General features: G+C 38.2%; 1 protein-coding gene across 5 annotated transcripts in view; it reads left to right on the top strand.

Annotated features, from left to right (window-relative positions):
- Positions 1-983: 983 nt before the first annotated feature.
- Positions 984-9,948, top strand: part of LOC126259810 (uncharacterized aarF domain-containing protein kinase 5) — a 158,735-nt gene continuing 149,770 nt past the window's right edge. For 4 of the 5 annotated variants that reach the window (XM_049956845.1, XM_049956844.1, XM_049956842.1 and 1 more), the window contains exon 1: positions 1,739-1,876. The gene's annotated coding sequence lies outside the window, so the exon portion shown is untranslated. Of the gene's footprint in view, positions 1,099-1,738; positions 1,877-9,948 lie in introns of those variants that run through there. The other variant, XM_049956843.1, reaches the window with a different exon arrangement.

The following is a 9,948-nucleotide window of genomic DNA, read 5'->3' as shown; positions in this document are numbered from 1 at the left end:
ATTTTGTGACTACCGGGGTGATATGTGACACGAGCCAGCAACAGACAGTTCCTGTCTAGGCCTGTGAACGCCTTCACTACCTGTTACTGAATTTAGTAAAGCGAATGAAGGATTCGCGTAAGAATTTAATGACTTAATTAATTAGATTAAAAATGCAATATGATGAAACTGCTCTTCTTAACATATTCCTTTACCATTCCAACAATTGCTTCGCATATTTCTTTCACTATAAATATAATTCAATGTCTGGATATTTTGAACTAGTACTGAAAATTCGTAAATGCATCTCCGGTTGTACAGAAGTGAAACGTAAGGCTTATCTCTCCGTAGCCGTAATAGCTTTCCTGTAATGTGTATCTTGCCTGTGTGCTTTCGGTCCTACTAAATTTTCAGTCCTTTCGAAATCTGTGGAGTTATCCTTATGAAGTTTTTGTACTGTCCAGAAAACATGTAGTTTTTCAGAATATTCATAAACAGTAAATCACCTGTTTCGTTTTTGTACTAGTTCAAGATGGAATAACATTTCTTTTTTTCTTCGTCTGGAGTAAGGAGAAACTTAGTCACATCCAAGAACCACGTTCGACATCGTTGTCTGACATCGCGACTACGAAATAAACCCCGAGCACCGTCAGGTGCAGCACTGGAAACGATCGTGTTACGCCTGCGCGCCACCAAGCGACGTAATGTAATCATCACCGCGAATTTTACATTACGCGCAAATGTACAGGTCAATCGCCACCTTAATACCACTCTCGCGAATGCTATGAAAAAAATATTATTCTCAGTGGAAAGTGTACTGTTTCCTTACGTTATAGTTACTTGCAGAATTGAGGTCTATACTGGTATGTAGAGCCAACGGGGGGACACACGTTGACTAACAACAAGCGAACTCGCGTAAAGGAGTGGCTGCTTTCACCGCACTGTATGGGACTGTGCCCAGTACAACGCGACTCGCTTTCTCTGTAACGCGTCGCTTCTCCAGGTGCCAGTACGTACTCGTGTTCACTCCAGTGTATCGGTTATGGAACGAGTCATGTGAATATGCCTTGTCGATCAATATCGCTGTCATTTGGCTGTTGGGGTCTTTCCTTGTTGCAGGTATATTTTTTGCTGTACTTTCGTGATGCCGACATTATAGATAAGTTATCAGCCAGTATCCGAATATAAAACCTCTTGTTTTGACCACATACTAAGCTCCAATAAGTAGTTTTTTGTTTTTGTTGAAATACTCAGTAACCAGTTACACAAAATAAATTTTATTTCTTAACAAGTTTTAGGCACCTAGTGCCCTTCTTCTGAAGACGGGCAGGCGCCTGAAACTGGTTAACGGCAATAATGCCTAGCGGTACATATTTCGAGATTTATTCGACGAGCTGAAATTGCGTATCTTCATCACGAGATTTCACCAAGTTGTTACCTTTTGTGACATTCTTGTAATATCGATGACAAATTCAACAAGAAGTAAATAATGCGTGTACTGATGTGGAAGAGATGGTATCACATTGTGCGTTATATTGTAAACGCATCTCACAGCTTCCTTCGTTTCGAAAAGAGTCCTTGAATTCTTAATAATAGTACAATAAGTTGTGTTGTAATGCCTAAGGAATAGCGATAAGAACTGCCTGTCTCGAAAAACAATTATGGTTAAAGTTACGCAATGAAATTAGGCCACAACAATCACGGTGAATGTTGTGTGTCAAGGGCGCATGCGCACGTACCAGCTGATTCTCATCTGTTCATTGCGGTTCACCGCGTGCTGTAGTGAGAAGAGATATCGTGATGAGTGTTTGTAATACAATGAAAGTGCCGGCAGGAAAGTGACACCAATAAAGATGTTGACATTTAAGCATCAGTCACAAGTATAATAAAGACTGTGGTATGTTGATGATCTTCTAATTCCTCTCTTTGGGAAAAAATAATTTATATATATATATATATATATTACTGTGACTGTTTTGTTTGGAATGTACACATTTTCTCACAACCGGGGAAAAACTTATTCCCCTTCGTTAATATAGTCTACTGCTGAGTAACGTGTTACATTTAAAACAGTACCGGTTCACAAGCTTGTTATTTATCTACTTGACCTAAATTGCTACAGATTTTCAGGAAATCCTAACACGCTAGGATCTTTTTTATATAAGTATTTAATCAATTCGCCCAGTCGTACAGCAACATAAGTGATATTTAACAACGAAACCGTATTCTGTCGTTGTTATTCGTCGGGCGCCATAAAATTTTTGATGCATGAGGTAGATTTTGTTAGATTTGCCTTGCCCGTAGCAGTAATGGTGAGAGTATCACTATTATTAAGTTCCATTATTGTGACTTCTATACTTTCTTATTGCATGTCATTGGAATGTCGTACTGGTCTGTAAATACAGGGTAAAATTATTCACACATCACCCTCTTTCAGTTCTTTAATTCATGTGTATGAAGCCCGACATTTTTCTAAAAATAATTTATTAGATGATGATGATGTAAGACTTAGTTGAGGTTATTATCCAATAAACTACCTTACGAACATCAGAAGCAGGCACTGATATACACATAGGTCCTTGGTATCTCTGTCAGCCAAGGTAAGCCTGACAGGAGCTAATCACACGAAATAAAATTGTTTTAGATATCCACACTTAACATCCCATTGGTGTTTCACATACTAATGTATTAGATGAGCAAGTAAACTGTGTATTGCTATTTTCACAAATATGTTTCATTATTATCTGTTACAATGATGTCAGATGTCAATAACGGACAGTTTATTACTGATGTTATATGATAGAACACAGTACACAGGAATTATCTGTATATTGTGAAGCTATCTGTAATTACTGTTCAAAATTGTGTGCAGCACTTTGCGACATATACTTCAAGTAGCCCACATTAGTTAAAAGCTGTTAGCTACAATCTACAGGTTTTCAAACCCAAATTGGAGCCATATGTGTCTGAAATACTCCTATGTGATACAGACAAGAGGGAGATTGCGTAAATAATTAAATCACTGAGGACTAAGGACTCTCTTGGTTATGATGGAGTGTCTAGCAGAATATTTAAGTACTGTGCTGCACATGTTAGCCCTCTATTTAGCCGTATTTGTAACTTTTCCTTTAGGAATGGTCAGTTTCCTGAACGATTAAAGTACTCACTAGTAGAGCCGCTGTATAAGAAGGGAGAAAGGGATAATGTAGATAATTTTAGTTCCATTTCTATGCCATCAGTGTTTGCTAAAGTTACTGAAAAGCCTGTGTATGTAAGGATAATTGATCATTTTATAGCAAACGATTTGCTATCAAATGTACAGTTCGGCTTTAGAAGTCATTTAAAAGCTGAAAGTGCCATATTCTATCTTCTCTCTGAGGTACTGGATGGGTTAAATGAAAGGTTTTGAATGCTAGGCATATTTTTTGATTTAACTTAGGCATTTGATTGTTGTGATCACAAAATATTGCTCCAGAAGTTGGACCATTACGGAATACGGGGAGTAGCTCACAATTTGGTTCACTTCTTTTTTAGCAACAGACATTGAAAGGTCATTATTTACAATGTTGAGAATGGCTTTGGTGTGGGATCTGAGTGGGGTACGGTCAAGTGGGGGCTGACCCCAGGGATTAGTGTTGGTGTCACTCCTGTTCCTTATTTATATAAATGATATACCCTCTAGTTTTACAGGTAACTCTAAAATATTTCTGTTTGCTGATGAGTTTCAAAGAGTGCAGTACATGACCTAAGTTCGGCTTGTAGAAAATAAACTAACGCTAAATCACAGTAAGACTCAGTTTTTACAGTTTCTGACACAAAATTCAACAAAACCTGACGTTTTAATTTCACATAATGGGCATATGATTAGTGAAACTGAACAGTTCAAATGTCTAGGCATTCAGATAGATAGTAAGCTGTCGTGGAAAGCCCATGTTCAGGATCTTGTTCAAAGACTTAATGCTGCCATTTTTACTATTCGAATGGTATCTGAAGCGAGTGATCGTTCGACATGAAAATTAGTCTACTTTGCTTATTTTCGTTCACTTATGTCGTATTGTGTTATATTTTGGGGTAACTTTTCCCATTCTAAAAGGATATTTCTGGCTCAGAAACGGGTGGTTTGGTCAATAAGTGGTGTAAGTTCACAAACCTCTTGTGGACCCCTGTTCAAGAGTCTGGGTATTTTGATATTGGCCTCTCAATATATGTATTCCTTAATGTCATTTCTTGTTCACAATATTAGCATATTCCCAAGAATAAGCAGCTTTCACTCGGTTAATACTCGGCAGAAATCAAACCTGCATGTGGATCGCACTTCCCTAAGTCTTGTGCAGAAAGTTGTGCAGTATACTTCTGCATCCATTTTCAGTAAGATACCACTTGAATTCAAGAATCTTAGCAGTGATCCGCACATTTTCAAGTTGAAACTAAAGAGTTTCCTCGTGGGTCACTCTTTTTTTTTTTTTTTTTGTCTGTTTTTACTTTTATGTTGTAATTCCATGTGCTGACACGTTCAATGACCTTGGATATTTGCTCCTCAATTTGATCCTACGGAGCTTGGTGTGTAAATGAAATAAAATGTAATTTATCGGAGCAGCCCACAGTACCGTTCTCCACCCCCCTCCCAATCATTTTCATAAGCCTCCATAACATTTTTGACTAGACTGGATGATAAATGGAGAAAAGTATTTATTCTTTAAATGTTAGCAAATATCGTTTTCTATCATCACTGTATTAAAAATGTCGAAACTCCCAAACTTTGGAATGTCATAAAATGAAAATGGAGAGCGATAAAAATGCTAAAATTTGGTATGTTTACCTGTGTAGGGAGAACAAATATGCCAGGTTTCATAAAAATCTGTGAAAATAGTTCTTCTTTTTTTTTTTCATGGATTACCTATACATTGATGGTCATACACAAGAGTTGGACAAAAGTATGGAAACACTGTGAGAAATGCATGTTTGAACATAAATGCAGATGCTAGACAGCATGGCACCTGTGCAATGTTCTCAATACATTACAAGTGTCAGTCATGCTAATAACAGTGTTCAATGTAATTGTGAGTGGATTTTGTCAGAGCTAAATGAATTAGAAAGTGGGCAAATTGTTGGTGCTTATACAGTGGGTGCTTCCATGACAAAGGAATCCAAACTGTTTGGTTTTTCAGGAGGCACTGTATCGAAGATTTATACCACGTACAGGAAAAACGGTAAAACGTCATCCACTGAGTCATAGTGCAGGCAAAACTATATGTTGAGTGATTATGACAGACTTCGTTGAAGAGAATTGTGATGAAAAATGAGGAGACAATGGCTGAAAAATCAGTGCAGAAATGAATGTCCCATTCGTGAACCCTGTCAGAACCAAAACAACATGAAGGGAACTCAATAAGGAGGGAACTGCAGGGTGAGCTGGAATTCCAAAACTACTCATCAGTGATGCAAATTACTGTAACTAGAAAATGTGGTGTTGAAGCCGTAAAATGTGGACTGTGGGGTACTGGAAGAAAGACATTTGGTCAGATGTCTACAAAGTCGCATTACTGCCAAGGATTATGTGACCTGACCATTCTGGCTGATCAGGTCCTTCTCTTGCTGTGTTTTTTCCCCAGGGGTCATGCTGTGTTCCAAGATGACAGGATGTGTGTTCACACAGCTCACATTGCCCATCACTGGTTTTGTGAGCACAAAGGTGCATTGTCACATCTCCCCAGGCCACCATAGTCACCAGATCTCAATATTATTGAGTCTTTGCGCTTTTGGAGAGAACGTTGTGTGATCACTACCCACTTCCATTATCATTATCTGAACATACCATTATTTTGCAGGAAGAATGGTATAAGATTCCCTTGAAAACTATACAGCACATGCATTACCCATTCCGAGACAAATGGAAGCTGTTGTAAATGCAAATGGCTTTCATACACTGTATTAGATGTGGTAAAATATTGTGGTTTTTGTGTTCCTGCATTTTTTCCCAACCCCTGTACACTTCTTATGCATTTGATTCCTGTCACCATCAATGTTTTCGTATTTCGTGAGTATTTCTGTGCCATTTTTACCTTGAAATGTTTTTTCACTCTCATTATGTCTGGTTTCCTTACCAGTTTCTATTGTTCTTGAAGCTCAAGCTGCATTTTTGCTAATATATTTACCTTAAATTCTATGTATTCTCTCTCTATAATAGAGGATACAGGTACTCTCCACCCCATTAATTTTCAAATTTTGGTTTATTCTGTAGTTTTTCTTTGACACTGATTTCAGTGGTTGGATGATCCTCCACCATAAATCATCATCATCTTGAATCCGCCAGTTCCTCAGTGTTTTCCAATAGAAACACTCGATGCTCTGTCATCACCTGTTTACCATCTTGTATTGTTTATAATCTATATGCTCTTCATCACAACAGGCTGATGCAGCCACCATAATCAATGTCTTACATAGACCCCATGTCAGTCCGTGATGTTTAACTATTGACGAGTCGATATATTATGAATGTTTTTCACTTGTCATCTGCTTTTTTAATTGGATCACTTTCTTTTGTTTCATACTATTTAATAAGCGCTGTTGTCTTAGTCAGTATTTCCATTGCTTAACAGTCAAATTCTTATAAGATAATTGTATTTTCTTTGTGTATTGTAGTCCAGGGGTACCATCTTTTTCTACTAATCAAATATCCTGGGTCCTGTATTTAACCCCAGCCATTGCTTAAATTTTGAATAAAAATCATCAGCAACGGTAACAGAGTTCTTCTGCCATAATGAGTCACCCTCATTTTGCGAAACATCCTTGTGAAAGGAAATGGAGGAGTGGAAAGATGTTCAGGGTATTCTGCTGCCAATGGGTGGAAAAGTGCCACTAAAGGTTGAAGAATCGGCAACTATTAGCAGCATTAGGATGTTGAAGGCAGCTACATAAAAGACACACAATATGTATCCACAGGACGTGTGGCCTGTTTTTGATAAAAATGTCATGATGATGTTGCAGAAAACTTCAGAGTAGACCACCAATCATATCTCCCAGAGGGGCCTGCCAAGTGGGAGGTAACCATAAGAGAAAGATTGAATAACCAGTGAAAGGATAACATATTGAAGTTGGAGCGTGGAATGTCAGAAGTCAAAATGTGATAGGGAAGTTAGAAAATCTGCAAAAAATGCAAGGCCTAAGTCTAGATGTGGCGGTGGTCAGTGAAGCAAAACAGAAAGGAGATAAGGATTTCTGACTAGCTGAATATAAGGTGATATCAAGAGTGGCTGTAGATGGTGCAATGGGAGTAATATTCATTACGAGCAGGAAGGTAGCACAAAGAGTGAGTTACTGTGAGCAGTTCAGTGACAGGATTATTCACATCAGAATCGATGCAAATTTTTGCCGTCAACAATAGTTGGGATATGCATACCGGCATCATAAACAGATGATGATGAAGAGAGAGAGAAAGTGTATGGGGACATTGAACAGGTAACCCAATATGTAAAGGAAGAGAAAAATGTAATAATCATGAGGGATGGAACACTGCAGTAGGGGAAAGAACAGAAGATAGTATTACAGGAGAGCATGGGCTCAGTAATTGAAATGGTCTCGTGGCAATATGAATTAATCAAATCTTCTCAGGCTTCAGCCATGTCAGGTGGTTAAACCCCATGAGTTTTCAGCTGACCTCTCCTTGGCCATTGTCAAGTGGTAGTGTCATTTACTACATGACCGAGAAGAGCTCAGTCAAAAGCTTGTGGGATTTTAACCACCTGATGTGGCTGAAAGCCCGAGAAGATTTTATTAATCCTTCAGTTCAGCAATAAGTTTCAGTAAATAATAGCAAATAAAATGTTCAAGAATTACAAGAGGAACAGGTATATTTGGAAAAGGCCTACCAACAGGATTAAGTCATGGGAAGAACACATAGATTATGTTGTGGGGAAGGCTAACCAAAAGCTGTGTTTCATTGTCAGGACACTTAGAAAATGTAACAGACCTACTAAGGAGACTGCCTACACTACGCTTGTCCGTCCTCTTTTAGAATACTGCAGCGCGGTGTGGGATCCTTACCAGGTAGGACTGCGGAGTACATTGAAAAAGTTCAAGGAAAGGCAGCATGTTTTATATTATTGTGAAGTATGGGAGAGAGTGTCACAGAAATGCTACGAGATTTGGGCTGGAAATCATTAAAAGAAAGGTGTTTTTCGTTGTGACGGAATCTTCTCACGAAATTCCAATCACCAACTTTCTATTTTGTTGACTCCGACCTACATAGGGCGGAACGATCACCATGACAAAATAAGGGAAATCAGAGCTCGTACAGAAAGATATAGGTGTACATTCTTTCTGCGTGCTATACAAGATTGGAATAATAGAGAATTTTGAAGGTGGTGCGATGAACCCTCTGTCAGGCACTTAAATATGATTTGCAGAGTATCGATGTAGATGTATACACGCAGATTTCAAGATAAGGTAATGGATTTTAAGGCACATCAGGGGCAGATATAGACTTGGATCACAAGTTAGTAATGATGAAGAGTAGGCTGAAGTTCAAGAGAAATGCAAGGATTCAAAGTGTAGGTAAGTGGGATAGTGAAGTATACAGGAATGATGTTTGTTTGAAGCTCTAAATTCTGTATTCATAAATAGCACATAAGACTACTCACAGAAGTTGGACAGACAAATATAGGTATGAGGAAGTCAACTATGAAGCAGAAGAAATGCTTAAGTTATTTGACAAAAGGTTGTGGTATAAAAATGCTTAGGAAAAGATAGAAATACAGCAATATAAGTCACTTAGAAATGAAATAAATAGGAAGTGCAGGGAAGCTAAAGTGAAGTGGAAGAAATCAAAGAAGTGATGGTTGACGGAAGGACAGACTCAGTATACAGAAAAGCCAGAACAACCCCTGGTAAAATTAAAGGAAAAGGCATCAATATTAAGAGCATGAAAGGAATTCCCCCATTGAACTTGGAGGAAAGGGTAGATGTGTGGAAGTACATTTAAGACCTCTACAAGAAAGAAAAATTGTCTACAGATATGATAGAAGAAAAAATGGGAGTTGATTTGGAAGACGTAGTGGATCCAGTTTAAGAGTTAGAGTTTGACAGAGGTTTGGAAGAAGTGGCAGTGAGTAAGGCAGAAGGAATAGATAACATTCCTTAGGGATTTGTAAAATCATTGGGGGAAGTGGCAACCAAACAACCATTCAAGTTGGTGTGTAGACTGGATACATACCATCAGACTTTTGGAAAAATATCATCCGTACAATTCAGAAGGGAAGGGCAGATAAATGGGAGAATAATCATACAACCAGCTCAACAGCTCATGCCTTTAAGTTACTGACAGGAATAATATTCAGAAGAATGAAAACAAAAATTGAAGGTCTGCTAGATGGCAATCGGTTTGGCCAGAAGAAAGGTAAAGGCACCAGAGAGAGGGTGTTCTGGCATTGCACTTAATAATGGAAGTAATACTAAGAAAAATCAGAGTTTGTTGACCTAAAAAAGAATGCTTGACAAAGTTAAATGTTGTAAAACATATGAAATTCTCTGACAAATTGGTATAAGCTTTAGAGAAAATAGGTAACGTACAGTGCGTACAAGAACCAAGCAGGACCAACAAGAATTGAAGAAGAACAAAGATTAGAAAGGGCATAAGACAGGTTCAGTATTTCACCACTACTGTTCAGTCTGTACATCAAGGATGTGATGACAGAAATAGAAGACAGGTTCAGGAGTGGGATTGAAATTCAGTATGTAAGCACATCTGTGGTAAGATTTGCTGATGACATTGTTATCCCCTGTAAAATTATGGAAGAACTGCAGGACCTGTCAAATGGAATGAACAGTCTAATGAGCACACACTGGATTGAGACTGAGATAAAGAAAGGCAAAAGTAACTAGGCATAGCAGAAGTAAGATTAGCATTAAACTTACACTAAAATCGGGTTCCACTAAGTAGATGATGGGAAAGAATTCTTCTAGGCTGGAAGC

This window comes from Schistocerca nitens, chromosome 5 (assembly GCF_023898315.1).
Source record: "Schistocerca nitens isolate TAMUIC-IGC-003100 chromosome 5, iqSchNite1.1, whole genome shotgun sequence".
NCBI classification, from domain to species: Eukaryota; Metazoa; Arthropoda; class Insecta; order Orthoptera; family Acrididae; genus Schistocerca; species Schistocerca nitens.
Note: the sequence above shows the minus strand (reverse complement) of the source record. Positions and strands in the feature narration are given on the sequence as shown.